This window comes from Moschus berezovskii, chromosome 22 (genome assembly GCF_049115385.1).
Source record: "Moschus berezovskii isolate FMDL1 chromosome 22, NW_MosBer_1.0, whole genome shotgun sequence".
Lineage (NCBI taxonomy): Eukaryota > Metazoa > Chordata > Mammalia > Artiodactyla > Moschidae > Moschus > Moschus berezovskii.
The window spans coordinates 59,067,257-59,084,905 of NC_142481.1; the positions used below are offsets into that span (position 1 = coordinate 59,067,257).

General features: G+C 44.0%; 1 non-coding gene across 1 annotated transcript; it reads left to right on the top strand.

Moving 5' to 3' along the window:
* The first annotated feature begins 9,059 nt into the window (after nucleotides 1-9,059).
* Nucleotides 9,060-9,132, top strand: TRNAV-CAC (transfer RNA valine (anticodon CAC)). Its single transcript has one exon. It is a non-coding gene; the product is annotated as a tRNA-Val (tRNA).
* Nucleotides 9,133-17,649: the final 8,517 nt, after the last annotated feature.

Here is a 17,649-nt window from a genome sequence, read left to right on the forward strand (position 1 = left end):
GATCTTCTGAACTTTAACACTGCCTGGAATTCTCAGGGCACACAATTGAACAGTAGCGTATTTCCCCCTACTTCCATAATATCCTTTAAAATATCTGAAAATTTGCTGCCCAAACAAGAAAAACAATACTGGGATCTGTGACAGGAACCTCAAAAGAAGTAATTGGGGCAAGGCAAAGATGTTGGTCATTAATGCATTTGATGTTAGGGTTCCTTTGGTTATAAGACATGGGGCCCCAATTCAGACTAGCTTAAGCAAAAAATATATGGACAGATGTAACTGGGACACTCAGTAATGGCTGATGGCCAAGGGCGATAGGAACTCATGCTGGGCAGATCACAAGTCCAGCTACTGCAGAGCCCGATCATGATAAACACGATTTCTCTCCCCTTGGTCTTTCATGAGAAATTTGATGGAGAACTGGGAATCACCTCTGCCACGGAGATCCTCATTTAAATATCCATGGGTTCTTAGAAAAGCATTGAACATCACCAAATATCCTGACTCCTGGGGTACAACATGGATAACTGGTCCAGTGTTGCATACAGGATTGTTGCTGTGTTCAGTCGCTAAGTAATGTCTGACTCCTTGCAACCTCATGGATTGCAACACACCAGGCTTCCCTGTCTTTCACTACATCCCAGAGTTTGCTCAAACTCATATCCATTGAGTTGGTGATGCCATCCAACCACCTCATCCTCTGTTGCCCTTTTCTCCTTCTGCCTTCAGTCTTTCCCAGCATCAAGTTCTTTTCAAATGAGTCATTTCTTTGCATCAGGTGACCAAAGTATTGGAGCTTCAGCTTCAGTATCAGTCCTTCCAATGAATATTCAGGGTTGATTTCCTTCAGGATTGACTGGTTTGATCTCCTTGCTGTCCAAGAGACTCTCAAGAGTCTTCTCCAGCACCACAATTTGAAAGCATCAGTTCTTTGGCACTCAGCTTCTTTATGGTCCAACTCTCACATTTGTACATGACTACGTAAAACCATACCTTTGACTATACGGACCTTTGTCAGCAAAGTGATGTCTCTGCTTTTTAATATGCTATCTAGGTTTGTCATAACTTTCTTTCCAAGGAGCAAGTATCTTTTAATTTCATGGCTGTAGTCACTGTCTGTAGTGATTTTGGAGCCCAAGAAAATAAACTTTGTCACTGCTTCCACTTTTTCCCCATCTATTTGCAATGCAGTGATGGGACTGATACCATGGACTTAGTCTTTTTGAATGTTGAGTTTGAAACAATATAGGATTGTAAGGACATCTAAACAAGCAGCAGCATGAAAGCACTATAAAGACACGTAAGACTCACATGCTGTTTGAGTCCTCTTAGACTCAGCTCCTTCCAGGAGGAGTGCATGGAAGAGAAAGCACGGGAAAACAGTTGCCTGATCATTGTGGGCAGAGGATTCAAGGTTTTCAAAATCTATGATCCCATGATAGGACTTGCTTAGTTTTATATTAAGAATCTGTGGAATGAGAAGCAAGTGTCTTCTGCCGTGAAGTTTCAGACTTTTTTAGTTACTATGCATGTATTTTTTTCTCAAATAATTACACACATCTGGTCCTAATTTTAAATCCATATCTTCGGTTCAGGAAGCTTGTGATTGTCACGTGGCCTTGAAATTTTGCATGATTACAAACTTTATTTCCCTAATCTTGGTGGACAAGTTTAGGGTTTTTTTTTTTTTTAATTGGAGTGGAATTGCTTTACAATGTTGTGTTCATTTCTGTTGCATAGTGAAGTGACTCAACTATATGTATACATATATCTCCTCCCTCTTGGATCTCCCTTTCATTCCCCACCCCACCCATCTAGGTCATCACAGAGCTGAGCTTCCTGTGCTTTATAGCAGGTTCCTACTCAGTTCAGTTCAGTTCAGTCACTCAGTTGTGTCTGACTCTTTGCGACTCCATGGACTGCAGCATGCCAGTCCTCCCTGTCCATCACCAACTCCCAGAGTTTACTAAAACTTTTCCTGTCCATTGAGTCGGTGATGCCATCCAACCAGCTCATCCTCTGGTTCCTACTAGCTACCTATATACAATAGAATATTACTCAGCCATAAAGAGGAATAGAATTGGGTCACTTGTAGAGATGTGAATGGACCTAGAGAGTGAAGAAAGTTAGAAAGAGCAAAACAAATATTGTATAATAGTGTCTATATGTGGAATCTAGAAAACCAGTACAGATGAGCTTATTTCCAGGGCAGGAATAGGGATGAAGATGTAGGGAACAGACAAAGGGAACGGTTTTGTAACAGGGATACAGCAGCATTGTTTAAGACAAGTAAGTGGCAGGAGCCTCAGAGCCCTTCTATGGAGGCACGCCCCCGGGCACTGCTGAAGTGGCAGAAGGACATCGCCGTTCATTTTATGTGATGATTTCCCTTTTCAAAAATTCCAAAAAAGCCTCTGGTTCTTTGTTCAATCTCAGTCTGTTATTCTAGACTCTCTCTCCCACAGCTTGATTTTCTCCTAGGCGCCCTGAGGCTCTCCTGGCAACTTGGTCTATTCCATCAAGCTCCGACATGCGTGTGCACAGCTGTATCCCACTGCTGGCACATTTCAACTTGCTTTCCCAGGACAAGGTTCAGACCCCTTGTGAGTCAGTGGATAAGAACAGATGCCCAAGAGAGGGAGCAGTCATGCCCCACATACAGAAAAACTTCTTCAACTTCTCTGAGTGTTTTGTCATTGTTTAGTTGGTAAGTCTTCTGTGACCCCCATGGACGGCAGCCTGCCAGGCTCCTTTGTCCATGAGATTTTCCAAGCAAGAATTCTGGAGTGGGTTGCATTCCCTTCTTCAAGTGATCTTCCTGACCCAGGGGTTGAACCCATGTTTCCTGCTTGACAGGCAGAGTCTTTACCCCTGAGCCACCAGGGAAGCCTCTGAGTGTTTTATACATGACCAATTTGTAATGCAGGCGTGTACTGATAGTATACCACTGGGGTGCAGAGGGATGATGGTGTAGGATGTGTGAGAGACTGAGCAGGAGAGAGAACGAAAGGGAAGTGGTCTCAGAGCCGTCACCATTCTGTTGGTGTTGCCCCGTTAGCTGAGCCGATGCCTGCAAGAATCACCAAGGATGACTGCTATCTGAGCACCCCAGCTGAATTCACCGGCAGAAACTCTTGGTTTCAGAACTTGAATTTTTACTTCTTTTTTTTTCCACTTAGGGATTGGTTTTTTTTTAATTAAAAAACTCTCTCCTCCACACAAACATTGCAAGTCCTTATATTTTACAGCCTTTCAAAGTTTTTCTGTTAAAGGATAGTCATAAGCCCAACCACCCTTTCTGAGAAAACCATTTTAAACACTTGGACGAATATCCTCCTAAACAGAGAGGTATGGGTAAAATTATTTGACAAAAATGGAGTCATATATTTTTCTGTAATTTATCATAGTTTATTTAATAGTTCACAAGTTGCGGTGTGTCCAGATGGCCCTCATTTTTCCCCCAATACAAATGCAGAGCTGGGCTACTTAGCTAGAGTAAAGTAGATATTTTTTAAAAAGAAAAGAACATTAGCAATTATAAAAGATCATTAAGGACACATAAATGATTACAAAATTGTCCTACAGTGAAACAAATTATCAGTGTTGAATAGTACCAAAAATAAAAACTGAAGTGCTTGGGCAAATTTTTTACCTAATCACTGATCTGATTTCATTACTGTGCTGACCTACTTCTTTGTGGCAACATGACTTGACCATTAGTTTTCAACAAAATTAATTTGCTCATCTATGCAAGATACATTTATTGAGTTCCTGGCAGGAAGTAAAATATAATAAAAAAGGTCCCCACACTGCCAGAGCTTATAAATAAATATATATACAAAAATATCAGATACAGAAATGGTGTGCAGAAAATTAAAACACGAGTGTGTCCCAGGGAGGGGTTCAGGGTGAGACTCTCCCAGGAGAGGAAGAGTATACTGAGAATTGATGATAAACTTGTGCCAGTCATGCAGAGAGCCTGGGGAAGACCACTCCAGGGACAAGGACCGCCGATGCAAAAACCCTGTGGTGGGAGCGAGCTTGGCATGTTTCAGGAAGACAAGGAAGGTCAGATACATTTTAGTTCACCAAGGAAGCTGGAGAGGTGGACCAGGATGAGAAGTGTCAGCGGTAGGGAGGGTCCAGGTTGAGCCAGTTTTGTTAACCAGGAAAGAAGTTTGCAATTTATTATAGGCAACATTGGAAGGTACTAGAAGGTCTTAAGCCAAGAAGTGACAAAGATGTTACTCATGTTTTCAAATGATCACTCTAGATGCTGCATGAAGAATGGAGCACAGGGGGCAAAAACAGACTAATTAGGAGACTGTTGTAGGTCCTAGTGGGCGGTCATGATGGCTGTACCACTTGCCACGGAGGAGGTGGGAGAACTGGATGAACCTGGGATGTGAATTGGACACAGAATGAACAAGACTTGCTGATGGAATGCAAATGAGGGATGCAGGGGATAAAAAGAGCCAATGAAACTATGGAGAATAGTTACTGTGTCTGCTAAGCATTTTCTGTATAATCAAAGCTATGGTTTTTCCAGTAGTCGTGTATGGATGTGAGAGCTGAACCATAAAGAAGGCTGAGCACTGAAGAATTGATGATTTTGAATTGTAGTGCTGGAGAAGACTTTTGAGAGTCCAAGGGACTGCAAGGAGATCAAACCAGTCCACCCTAAAGGAATCAACCCTAAATACTCACTGGAAGGACTGATGCTAAAACTGAAGCTCCAATACTTTGGCCACCTGATGTGAAGAGCCGACCCATTGGAAAAGACGCTGATGCTGGGAAAGACTGAGTGAAGGAGGCAAAGGGGGCGACAGAGGATGAGATGGTTGGACGGCATCACTGACTCAATGGACACAAGTTTGGGCAAACTCAGGGAGATGGTGAAGGACAGAGGGGCCAGGTGTGCTGCAGTGTATGGGGTCACAGAATCGGACATGACTTAGTGACTGAACAATAACAAGCGTTTTCCTGAAAAATAGCATGTTTGGACATCTATTATAATATGATGCACAGGGTGATTTTTTTTTCTCATAATAAAGGATGCATTCCATTTGTTAAGTCCCTACCATGTGCTGGCCCCTCTTCCTTACTGTGTGTGTAGAGGGAATGCAAAGATAGCCATTGAATTAAATCCTCTTCCTTTCACCTCACTTAATAAATTACAAAATAACCCCTATTTTCCATATGGCCTCTGCCCCTCTGAGGATTGCATTGCCAAGGAAACAGATTGCTAAGCAGAGGCACTGTAGCTAAATCCTATTAAACATGCAATAATTCAAACAAACTGCATAAAGCCAACGAGCACTTGGGTTTGGAATATTGGCTTCCAAATGTCCCCCTGCTAATGTTTGACCATATACGTAATAAGGTACAATGTTTAGATGCCTAATTCTACCCAGAGCTCTAGACTTGTACATTCCTGCCCCAAATCCCTGCTCTGAATGTCAGAATGTTTTAATTAATCTCCCCAAATGGTATTTTCACATAATGAACTCTCTGCATGCTGCTAACTTCAAACAGTAGACAAAAAGCGATTCTTTTCCTCAGTCACATTTTTCCTTTGTAAAGCATTCAGCAAAACTGCTTAATTACCTGTATGGGTTCAAATAGAGTTGGAGAGAGTCCAGAGTTCAAGATTTCAGAAGTAGACATTGTTTAGAGACCAGCTGGTACAAATATGCTTTACACCTAAGAGAAGTGAGGTTCAGAAACACTGACTTATGTGTCCAAGGCCACACAGAATATGAACGGGCAGTGACAGGGCCAGTGCCCACTTCCCCTGGCTGGCGACCCAGGGGGATCTCTGTTTCAAGGCTGTTCTCACCACCTCTCACCTCCTTTAATATAAATTCCTCATATCCAACTCTCGCCTACAGCCTTTGCAATCCAGCCTGGCTCGCCCGTCTTTAATTCCCGCCTTCCCTCTGCCCAAGCCTCAAACGCAGCTTCTCACTCCAAGTCCTTCTGATCTTACCCACTGCCATCACCATTTCTTAGGCTCATCTATCTCCTTACACAATCAAAGCATTTACACATCAAATGGGTTTGGCACAAATGGATTTTTTAAATCCACAGTGCCCATGAACCTTGGTTATAAAGGCTGTCCTCACTTCACTCTGTCACTTCATTGAAAAAATAAAGAAAGATCCAGTAGAGTGAAAAAAAGGTGTTACTGGAGTTAATGAACCATGTATAGATAAATTCTTTATTTGGGAAAATTCACTGCTCGGCCTATTGAATATGCGAGATGAGTCCCAGTGGGCATGAGATACAAGGAATCAAATAGGTAGATTCAGCCTTCCTGCAAAAGAAATAAGTATTTTGCTGGTGGTGTAAGCAAACAGAGAAGACCAAGGCTAGGGCAAAAGTATTGAGAAATACAACATCAACCTGGAACCTGGTTTGACATAAATGGACAGGACCATTTAAGAACAAGAAAACATAATATTCAAATATAAGTTCCGCAATTTACATTTACCTGGCTGATACCCCTCTATCTCCAACTAAAGTCACTCAGAGATTTATGGCAACACTGGGGAAAACAAGGCGTGGTTGTCATCCGGGATGTGGGTTGACACTCCAGTGAAGGAGATGTGGAAGAACGTCAAGGCCCAGGACGCAGAAATAAGGTTTACAGAAGCTGGAGACTGAACCAGAGACGACTGGAGAAATGAGAGCCTGTAAGGGTTTGAACAAATCATGGGAGACCACTGGGCTTTGCACTTGAATTACCGTGGGGACTCCAGTCAAGTTTACCTAGATCTGAAGGAGATGAGACCTACCTATATCCAAGCATTGGGAATAGAAGGAAGAAGAGGATCGAATTCTTATCTTCTGGTAGCTCTTAGGAAAGTACATCAGGACAGCTAGGTATGGAAATGAATACAAGGCAAAAACTGGTTAAAGATAGGAGCTATTCACTCATGTTGACTTTTGGTAGGGCACTTAACAGACTTTATCCAGTAAACAGGAGATGACTCGCAATGATATTAGGCTACCTTACATTAACTTTTATCAGGTTGACTGTTGGGAAGAGACTGATTTTTTTCTTTGGCCTACTGAATTGGCTATTTGATTAGAAATAGCTGCCTTTATATTTATACAGTTTTATTCTTTGATTGAATACACACTTATGGAGCATCTCCATTTTTTTTGGTGGCCAAGAATTGCAGGAAGTGCTTGGAGTACAATGATGGACCACAATTGAGACATGATCCATCATTATGGAGCTCAGAGTCTAGAAGAGGAGAGAAACATCAATCATAGAATCAGACCAAGCATTATAACATTGTAACTGTGATAGGAATTATAGGAGAGGTATATGGTACCAAAAGAACACAGAACCAGTGGAAGGGGACAGAGAGGAGCTTCCCTAAGAAGCTGAGATCTGAACAAACAGTTGCTGCTGCTGCAGCTGCCAAGTCACTTCAGTCGTGTCCGACTCTGTGTGACCCCATAGATGGAAGCCCACCAGGCTCCCCCGTCCCTGGGATTCTCCAGACAAGAACACTGGAGTGGGTTGCCATTTCCTTCTCCAAACAGTAGGAGTTAACAATAGGCAAAAGCAAATGGGAAATCATTCCAGATAGAAGGGTCAGCATGTGCAAGAGTCCTGTGGTGTCCATGAGCTGAAGCAAGGCCAGTGTGGTAGCAGCAGGTGAGCAGGTGAGTAGGTAGGTGCCACATGAAACAGACAGCTGGAGAGGCAGACAGGAACCAGAACATAGGTCTTACAAGCTCCATTCCTCTTTCTCATAAAAACAATGAAAAGCCATCAGGATGTCTCAAGGAAAATATGATCATATTTAGAGGTTGAATAAACAATGGGCTATAAAGGAAAATGGTGCAGAGTGATGGTAATTACCACATGGATATTTTGCACAAGTCTGTGATGGCTTAAACTAAGCTAATGTCAGTAGACATAGGAAGAACCAGATTTGACAAATATTCTGAAGGTAAATTCAATAGAGTTCAGTGGAAGTTTGGATATAGGAGGATCTTACTTTGGGTTTACTTAGAAATAAACTCTGAGACAAAGACTCAACTTAATGGAATATACATGGCACACTGGTATGGGGGTGGGGAAGAGAGACAGGGAAGGAAGGCAACCACTAAAAAGTTAGGTACTAAGCCAGTTACTGTGGGCTTCCCTAGTGGCTCAGTAGGTAAAGAATCTGCCTGCGGTGCAGAAGATGCAGGAGATGGGGGTTCGATCCCTGGGTTGGGAAGATAACTTGGAGGAGGGCATGGCAACCCACTCCAGTATTCTTGCCTGGAAAATCTCATGGACAGAAGAGCCTGGCGGGCTGCAGTCCATGGGGTCACAAGAGTCGGACACGACTTAACAACTGAGCAGTACACAAGCCAGTTATTGTAGTCAGTGACTGGAGTAGGGCTTGGTTCATTCTGAGATCCAGGGAAGAATCATGCTTTGGAATTATCTGGCTCAAGAGGTGAAGAAACTGGCCTTTTTTTTTTTTTTTTTAATAGCTCTTCTAGGTCTTTTTTTTTTTTTAATTATTTATTTATTAGCTGCACGAGTCTTCCTTGCTGCACGTGGCCTTTTCTCTAGTTGTGCCGACCCGGCCCTACTCTCTAGTTGCGGTGTGAGGGCTTCTCATTGCAGTGGCTTCTATTGTTGCAGAGCACGGCCTCTAGAGCTCAGGTTTCGTAGCAGTGGCTATTAGGCTTAGTTGTTCCATGGCACAGGATCTTCCCAGACCAGAGATCGAACCCATGTCCCCTTCATAGGCAGGCAAATTCTTAACCACTGGACCACCAGGGAAGTCCAAAGCTGGACTACTGATACACCAAATTCTACCAGTCATTGGTTGAAGGCTGGTATGAGGGTCCTTATTTTCTGGAACTTCCTGGCCACCTGCTGTGGATTTAGAAAAAGTCTTCAGGAACAGAGGTGTAAGAATTGGCTGTTACAAGTGGTCTGGAGCTCACGACAACGGTAGGACCCAAGGGACATATGGGTGGGACCGAGAGTGTGTCTGTTGGAGGGGGTAAGAGCGAGAGTCAAAGGCAACTTAGGGACTTCCCTGGTAGTCCAGTGGCTGGGACTCTGTGCTCACAATGCAAGGGGCCCAGGTTCAATCCCTGGTCAGGGAACTAGAGCCCACATGCTGCAACTAAGACCCCAAACAGCCAAAAAAAAAAAAATAAGAGGCAACTCAGATTGCTGGGTTGAGCTGCTGAGATATGGAACATGGGAAATGTTGCATGCCAGGCACTGCCAGGCCCTGGGAAGGCCAACAAGCTACAGCCCCTGCCTTCATGTTGTCTCCAGTCTAGCAACTGAGCTAGTTCATGAGAACACAAAAGGGTGCTCTCCAGGGAACAGGCACACAGATTCTGCCTGGTCCTAATCTCAAGGGAATTACTAAGGGGACAAATCTGATTAACTGAGTTTGGGCTGGGTTCCAATCCAGAGCAGTCAACAGGGGACTGTTTCCACCTTACTCCTGAGACAGAGTGGAGAGCTAGCCCTAAACTAGAAGGTGGTTGTGGAAGCTGCAGGTTTTAGCTTTCTAAGGCTGGTATAATGAATGACCATGAACTTGGTGGCTTTAAACAACAGAAATACCTTCTGTAACAGCTCTGGAAGCCAGAAGTTCAAAATCAAGGTACAGTCAGAGCCACGCTCCCGCTGAAGGTTCTAGGAAAGGAGACCCTGTCTGGTTTCTCCAGCTTCTTCTGGCTGCCAGTGTTCCTTGGCGTGTGGTAACATCACTCCATCTCGGGCTCCATCTTCAACTTCCCTCTCCTTTCATTTATAAGGACACGAGTCACTGCACTTAAGAGTCCATCTAAGTTCAGGATGGTCTCCTTTCAAGATCCTTAACTTAATTACATCTGCCAAGACTCTATTTCCAGTTAAAGTCACCTTCCCAGATACCGGTGTGTAGGACTTGGATGTCTTCTTGGGTCTTCCCAAGTGGCTCAGTGGTAAAAGAACATGCTTGACAGTGCAGGAGATGTGGGTTTGATCCCTGGGTCATAAAGATCCCCTGGAGTAGGAAATGGCAGCCCACACCAGTATTCTTGCCTGGAAAATCCCATGGACAGAGGAGCCTGGTGAGCTATAGTCCATGGGGCCGAAAAAAATCAGACATGACTTAGCAATTGAACATAAATGCATTCAATTCAGTACAGAGGGTTAAAATCAGTATATGTTCACAAGTTAGCAGTTCTAGCAAATCTTCAGTTTATCACCCAGTCTGATGTTAAGCCATATGGATTTATAGTCAGAAAAAAAATGTAGGTGATTTCCCATAATACATTTATGAGCTCTATGGGATGTAGCAGATTTAAAAGAAAAACCCAGGCTGGTGGAGGGAGATGAAATGAGCCCAGAACAGAATCTGTTCATAAGCTAAAAAAGAAATGCAAATGAATTAAGAAGGTAGAACAAAACAACCAGAAGAGAAACTTCAAGTTTCCTGTGCAAAATAGGTCAAAAAGAGAAAAAGTGGAAACAGGGGTACCATTGACAATCATGATGAAATAAGGGATAAAAGCCCAAAGATATAAAATGAAAAATGAGGAAAACTACAGTCAAGGAAATATCAAACCAAGGCTACATCTATACAATTAAAATTTATGGACTTGAGTATGAGACCTTTAAAAGGATCTTTAAGTTGCTTCAGGAAATATTTCTTCTTCCAGTTGTTCCTAGTGGAATCTCTGACATGAAAACTACTGCCTACATCAAAGACATGTCCATCACGTACTGGTCATCTCTAACAAACACATGAAAAGATGCTCAACATCACTCATAATCAGAGAAATGCAAATCAAAACCATAATGAGGTACCATCTCATGCCAGTAAGAATGGCTGCTATCAAAAAGTCTACAAGCAATAAATGCTGGAAAGGGTGTGGAGAAAAGGGAACCCTCTTACACTGTTGGTGGGAATGCAAACTAGTACAGACACTATGGAGAACAGTGTGGAGATCCCTTAAAAAACTGGAAACAGAACTGCCATACGACCCAGCTGGGCATATACACCAAGGAAACCAGAATTGAAAGAGACACATGTACTCCAATGTTTATCGCAGCACTGTTCACAATAGTTAGACATGGAAACAAGCTAGATGGCCATCTGCAGACGAATGGATTAGAAAGCTGTGGTACATACACACAATGGAATATTACTCAGCTATTAAAAAGAACGCATTTGAATCAGCTCTAATGAGGTGGATGAAATTGGAGCCTATTACACAGAGTGAAGTGAGTCAGAAAGAAAAACACCAATATAGTATATCAATGCATATATATGGAATTTAGAAAGATGGTAATGATGACCCTGTATGCAAAACAGCAAAAGACACAGATGTAAAGAACAGACTTTTGGACTCTGTGGGAGAATGCGAGGGTGGGATGATTTGAAAGAATAGCATTGAAACATGTATATTACCATATGAGAAATAGATCACCAGTCCAAGTTAGACGCATGAAACAGGGCACTCAAAGTTGGTGCACTGGGACAACCCTGAGGGATGGGAGGGGGAGGGGGGGTTCAGGATGGGGGACACATGTACACCCATGGCTGATTCATGTCAATGTGTGGCAAAAGCCACCAATATTGTAACTAGTCTCCAATTAAAATAAATTAATTAATTTAAAAAATTCAGAAACTATTAAAAAAAGAGTTCTGGCCATCTAACCTTTACACTCTAACTTCTTGGGTTTACTCCTCAGCATGCATGTGGGCCAAAATAGTTCCTGAACACCTATCATCTTCTGTCATGGTTCAAATTCTTTGGAAAATGTAATGCACTTAGCTCAGCTACTTAAGTTGTTGTTGGTCAGTTGCTAAGTCCTGTCCAACTCTTTGTGACCCCAAGGACTGCAGCACACCAGGCTCCTCTGTCCTCCACTATCTCCTGGAGTTTGCTCAAACTCATGTCCATTGAGTCAGTGACGCCATCCAACCATCTCATCCTCTGTCGTTCCCTTCTCCTGCCCTCAATCTTTCTCAGCATCAGGAGGGTCTTTTCCAATTAGTTGGCTCTTTGCATCAGGTGGCCAAAGTATTGGAGCTTCAGCTTCAGCATCGGTCCTTCCAGTGAATATTCAGGGTTGATTTCCTTCAGAATTGACTGGTTTGATCTCCTTGATATGCAAGGGACTCTCAAGAGTCTTCTCCAGTACCACAATTTAAAAGCATCAATTATTTGGTGCTCAGCTTTCTTTTTGGTCCAACTCTTACATCTTTACATGACTTTGTTGGCAAAGTGATGTCTCTGCTTTTTAATTCCTATCTAGGTCATCTGTTTAAATAGACCACACGAGTCACAGATTTCATGCATTCTCAGTCATAGCCAATTCTTTGCTACCCCATGGACTGTAGTCTGCCAGGTTTCTCTGTCCATGGGATTTCCCAGGCAAGAATACTGCAGTGAGTTGCCATTTTCCTCTACAAAGTCATGGATTCTTGGCTGTCAAATTAGATGCTACCTTTGGGTTTACATGGATCCCTGGTCCATTCACCAGAGGCCAGGGGAAGCCAGACTGAGGGGTTGCATGGTCTGTGAATCTGTTATATATATGTGCTCAGTGGCTCAGTCGTGTCCAACTCTTTATGGCCCCATGGACTGTAGCCCTCCAGGCTCCTCTGTCCATGGAATTTTCCAGGCAATAATACTAGAGTGGTTGCCATTTCCTTCTCCAGAGGATCCTCCTGATCTAGGGATAGAATCCACATCTCCTGTGTTTCCTGTATTGGCAGACAATTCTTTACCATTGTGTGCCACCCGGGAAGCCTATATATATATATGAGAGAGAGGTGTATGCAGAGGGGTGTGATGAAGCAGTGTCTGTGCTACATAATAGGGCTGGTTGGAGGAGTGGGCATAGAGGATTTGAGTCTGAAGTCTGAGGGGTGTGCAACCACGGAACGGCAGACAGAGCTGTCCAAGTGGTGAAGGGGGCCATCAACATTTCTGAACGGAGGACTTCCATGGCGGTCCAGTGGTTAAGACTCCTTACTCCCACTGCAGGGGGCATGGGTCCGACCCCAGGTCCCTGGTTGGGGAAGTTCCACATGCTGCACGGTGCACCAAAAACAAAGATTTCTGAATGGAGCCTATACACAGACCCCAGGACGGACGCTAGGGGCTGATCACTCCAGCAATTGTATCAAAACTCCCTGCTAGTCTCAGATAGGAAACTGGCTGGAAACAAGAAAAAGGCTTGAATTATGTTTAATCCTCTCATCTGAAGGGTGGAGGAATGTTGCGCCATCTCAGTTCTTTACCCAGAAAGCTGGCACCGTGCAAGGAGCTGTCATATGAGCAAGGACACACCACTCTCATTTATTAATTGGTACGCTCCACTTTAATTCAAATCATCATAGCTAATCACTCATTTCACTGTGTGCTGCAGCAGCTGAATAAACTGGAGGACATGACACAGGGGAGAATAAACTGCTCTCCCCCAATTCTTTCAGCTTTGCTTTCCCTTTCCCATGTAGCAATTCAAGGGAAAGGTTAACTTAAACCTTCTATTCTTGCCTCTGTCCCAAGGAAGTGAGCCTTATGTTGAGTAAGTGAGTATAGTAGAATATGAGCTGTGAGATCCATATATATGTATTTGGATGTTGGCTCTGTGACCATGGGCAAATATTTAACTTCTCTGATTCTCAAATTTTCATGTCTAAAAATGGGAATAATAATAATACTCACTGCAGAGATTCAGTGGAGGGTTAAATGAAATAATCAAAATGAAGGACCAGGTTTATAATTGTTGTTCAGTCACTCGGTGGTACCCGACTCTTTGTGACCCCATGGACTGCAGCACGCCAGGCTTCCCTGTCTTTCACTATCTCGCAGAGTTTGCTCAAACTCAAGGTTTATAACAGGCGCTCAATAAACAATAGTCCCCCCCCGCCCATCACCACCATCAGCTCATTCACCTGGGCAGCATCTCTTTATCCCCCAGCTCAGCCCAGCCACCACCTCCTCAGGGAGGGCGTCTCTGAGCCCCTCCTCCCTCGGTGTGTTCACTCCCATCACGAGACTGTAGTTGAGTCTGCCACTTACTCGGCTGCCCAACTGCTGTACAGAGTTAAGCAACTGTTTTTTAGGATTGAAATGAAAATAGTATTTTTCTAGTACTTAGGATATTTTCAAATGGCTACCAAGTTAGGAGGACATAAATACTTGTTAAATCGTTCACATATAGTAACACAACAAACCAAATTATTAGGTGTTTTCCTTTGGCCTACATATACTGTGAAAAAAATGACTGAGATGCCAAGGGTACTCACTGTGAACCAAGAAAATTCATGAACTTCTGGTGTAGGAAAAATGATGATATTCAGAACTAGAAAAATAGCAATGCTTATTATTGCTGTTATAATGTCCTAGTTATAATAATACCATAATTACCAGCTAACAGTAACACTGTTACTATTTCCTAGGCATTATTCTAAGCATTTGGGTGTGCTTTAAGTAAGAAGTTCACATGTACTAACTCTTTGAATCCCATCAACAGCCCCAAACTAAAAAGTTTCACTCTCCCACATTAGAGAGGAGGAAACTAAGACCTGCAGAGGATGAGTACCTTGCTAAAGGTCACTGAATGGATGGATGCCTGAGCGGAATTCAAATCTAGGCACCCTGACCCCCCACTCAGACTTAACCACCTGCTCACCAAGGCCACAGGGATGCAAAGAAGACAAGAGTCGAGATGCCTGGATGGCAGAATGCACAGGTGTTAGGGACTGGAGACAGTAAGTGTTTGGGGATGTCCGTTCAGCCCACTTTCTTCAGGAAGGCTCCCACCCAGACCCACCTGACTCAGGGGACTGTAGGAGACACGTGCAACTGTGGCCCCAACTCTGAGCCTTGCCCGTGAACATGTCCACAGGTTCCTGGAAACCTGCCAGGTGATCTGAAAGAGGCCACGTGGGGTCTCCTCTGAAGAATTAGGGGCAGAAGCACTGAGTTTCTGTTGCTTTTCCCTGTCTGTATCAATAAACTCAAGAAGATGGTTATCATCATAAGAATGACAGGATGCAAAAGTCAAGATTCACCTCCTCTTGCTTTTGAGGTAGAGGTTTGTCCCCCTGACGATTTTTTAATTGGGGGATAACTGCTTTACAATGTTGTGTTATTTCTGCCGTACACAAAGTGAATCAGCTCTATGGACATATATATCCCCTCCCCATTGGGCTTTCCCCCCACCACTACCCCGTTGCACCCCTCTAGGTCATCACAGAGCACCAAACTGAACTCCCTGAGCTGCACAGCGGCATCCCACCAGCTATCCATTTTACACATCAGCTCAGCTCTGTTCAGTCACTCAGTTGTGTCCGACCCTGCAACCCCATGGATTGTAGCATGCCAGGCCTCCCTGTCCATCACCAACTCCCAGGGCATACTCAAACTCATGTCCATTGAGTCGGTGATGCCATCCAACCATGTCGTCCTCTATCGCCCCCTTGTCCTCCTGTCTTCTGTCTTTCCCAGCATCAGGGTCCTTTCCAAAGAGTCAGCTCTTTGCACGAGGTGGCCCAAGTATTGCAGTTTCAGTTTCACACATTGTAGTGTATATATGTGGAGAAGGCAATGGCAAGCCACTCCAGTATTCTTGCCTAGAAAATCCCATGGATGGAGGAGCCTGATAGGCTGCAGTCCGTGGGATCACTATGAGTTGGACATGACTGAGCGACTTCACTTTCACACATTGGAGAAGGAAATGGCAACCCACTCCAGTGTTCTTGCCTGGAGAGTCCCAGGGACAGGGGAGCCTGGTGGGCTGCTGTCTATGGGGTCGCACAGAGTTGGACACGACTGAAGTGACTTAGCAGCAGCAGCAGCAGTGTATGTATGTGAATCCTCCCCAGCCCACCCTCCCCGTCCACCACCCATGTCCATTCTCTAAGTCTGTGTCTCTAATCCTGGCCTGGAAATAGATTCATCTGTACCATTTTTCTAGATTCCACATATATGTGTTGCTGCTGCTGCTGCTAAGTCACTTCAGTCGTGTCCAACTCTGCGTGACCCCATAGACGGAAGCCCACCAAGTTCCCCCGTCCCTGGGATTCTCCAGGCAAGAACACTGGAGTGGGTTGCCATTTCCTTCTCCAATGTGTGAAAGTGAAAAGTGAAAGTGAAGTCGCTCAGCCACGTCAGACTCGTAGCGACCCCATGGACTGCAACCCACCAGGCTCCCCCGTCAATGGGATTTTCTAGGCAAGAGTACTGGAGTGGCTTGCCATTGCCTTCTCCGATATATGTGTTAAGATACAGTATTTGTTTTTCTGACATGCTTCACTCTGTATGACAGACTCTAGGTCCATCCACATCACTCCTTGAGGTTGATTTGTTCAGCAGTTCTGCAGAGTTTGTGAGATCAGTACTCTGCCAATAGTTTCTTTGAGTCAAACTTCCTGAATGTCTGGCCGTTGTAACAGGATATTTAACTAGAACCCTGAACACAAATGTAATGAAATAAACCACTAAAAAGGGGGTGGGCAATAGTAGTTTAGTCACTCGGTCATGTTCAGGTCTTTTTGACCTTGTGGACTGTAGCCTGCCAGGCTCCTCTGTCCCTGGGATTATCCCAGCAGGAATACTGGAGTGGGTTGCCATTTCCTCCTCCAGGCGATCTTGACCCAGGGATGAACCCGCCTGTCTCCTGCCTTGCATGTAGATTCTTTCCTGACTGAGCCAGTTGGGTGGCCATGCATGTCACTCAGAGTGAGGAGTTAGGTTGGGTCGTCTCCTCTTAGAAACTAGACAGGTCTGTGGTGTTTGCGTAAACAGTTCAGAAAGTTCTGCACTACTAGAGGTCAACTGTTTACCCGGCAATTATGCTGCTGTCAGACTGTAAATACACATTTGCAAATTCCTCTATAACTGTTCAGAACCCATGTAGGCCTGTTCTGCAGGGCTGGTTATAGAATGCTAACAGGTTAACTCATCCAACATCTGCTTTCGAGGCTGGAGCCAGATTTGCACCGTTTCAACATTTACAGGCATAAAGCTGCAGATTGAATGTTTTTCTCCACCAGTTCTCAGAAAATCAGAATTCAGCAGCCATAGACAGTGGCATGGCTTACTAATGGATTCAGCGTATGGGCACATTTTCAGCTACAACACAGGACCCTATCTGTCTCCAATCTGGTCCAGGATGGCTAATACCATAATTAAGGAAAAAATCTCTGCTAACTCTAAAGTTTGACATATGATGATGCCCCTGTAGGAAGTAACAGATTTCAAGGCATGCAATTCAAAATACATGTCTGACTTCTGATTTGAGGGTTGTCCTTGAAATGAGTGTTTTTTTGCTATCATATTAAGGCAGATAATCTGCCCTGATTGTCGGCCTCTCATATTCTTTCAGTTATTTTGGATCATGACTGTCAAACCTCAGCAACACCCAGTCGTCTTGTGCATGTCCCAGGACCCATATGTTAAATGTCACATCATCTTGAATTCTAATTACTGGCAACACCTCAAGTTTGGGTGAATATCCATCCAACCATTTTCAAGTGTTATGCTGTATTATTCAGGCTATAGCTCTGCTTTAACAAAATGACCCCAATTACAGTAGCAGAAATGACAGTTTTCTTTTTCTCCCATGTAACAGTCCCAAAGGAATAGCCCAGGATGGCA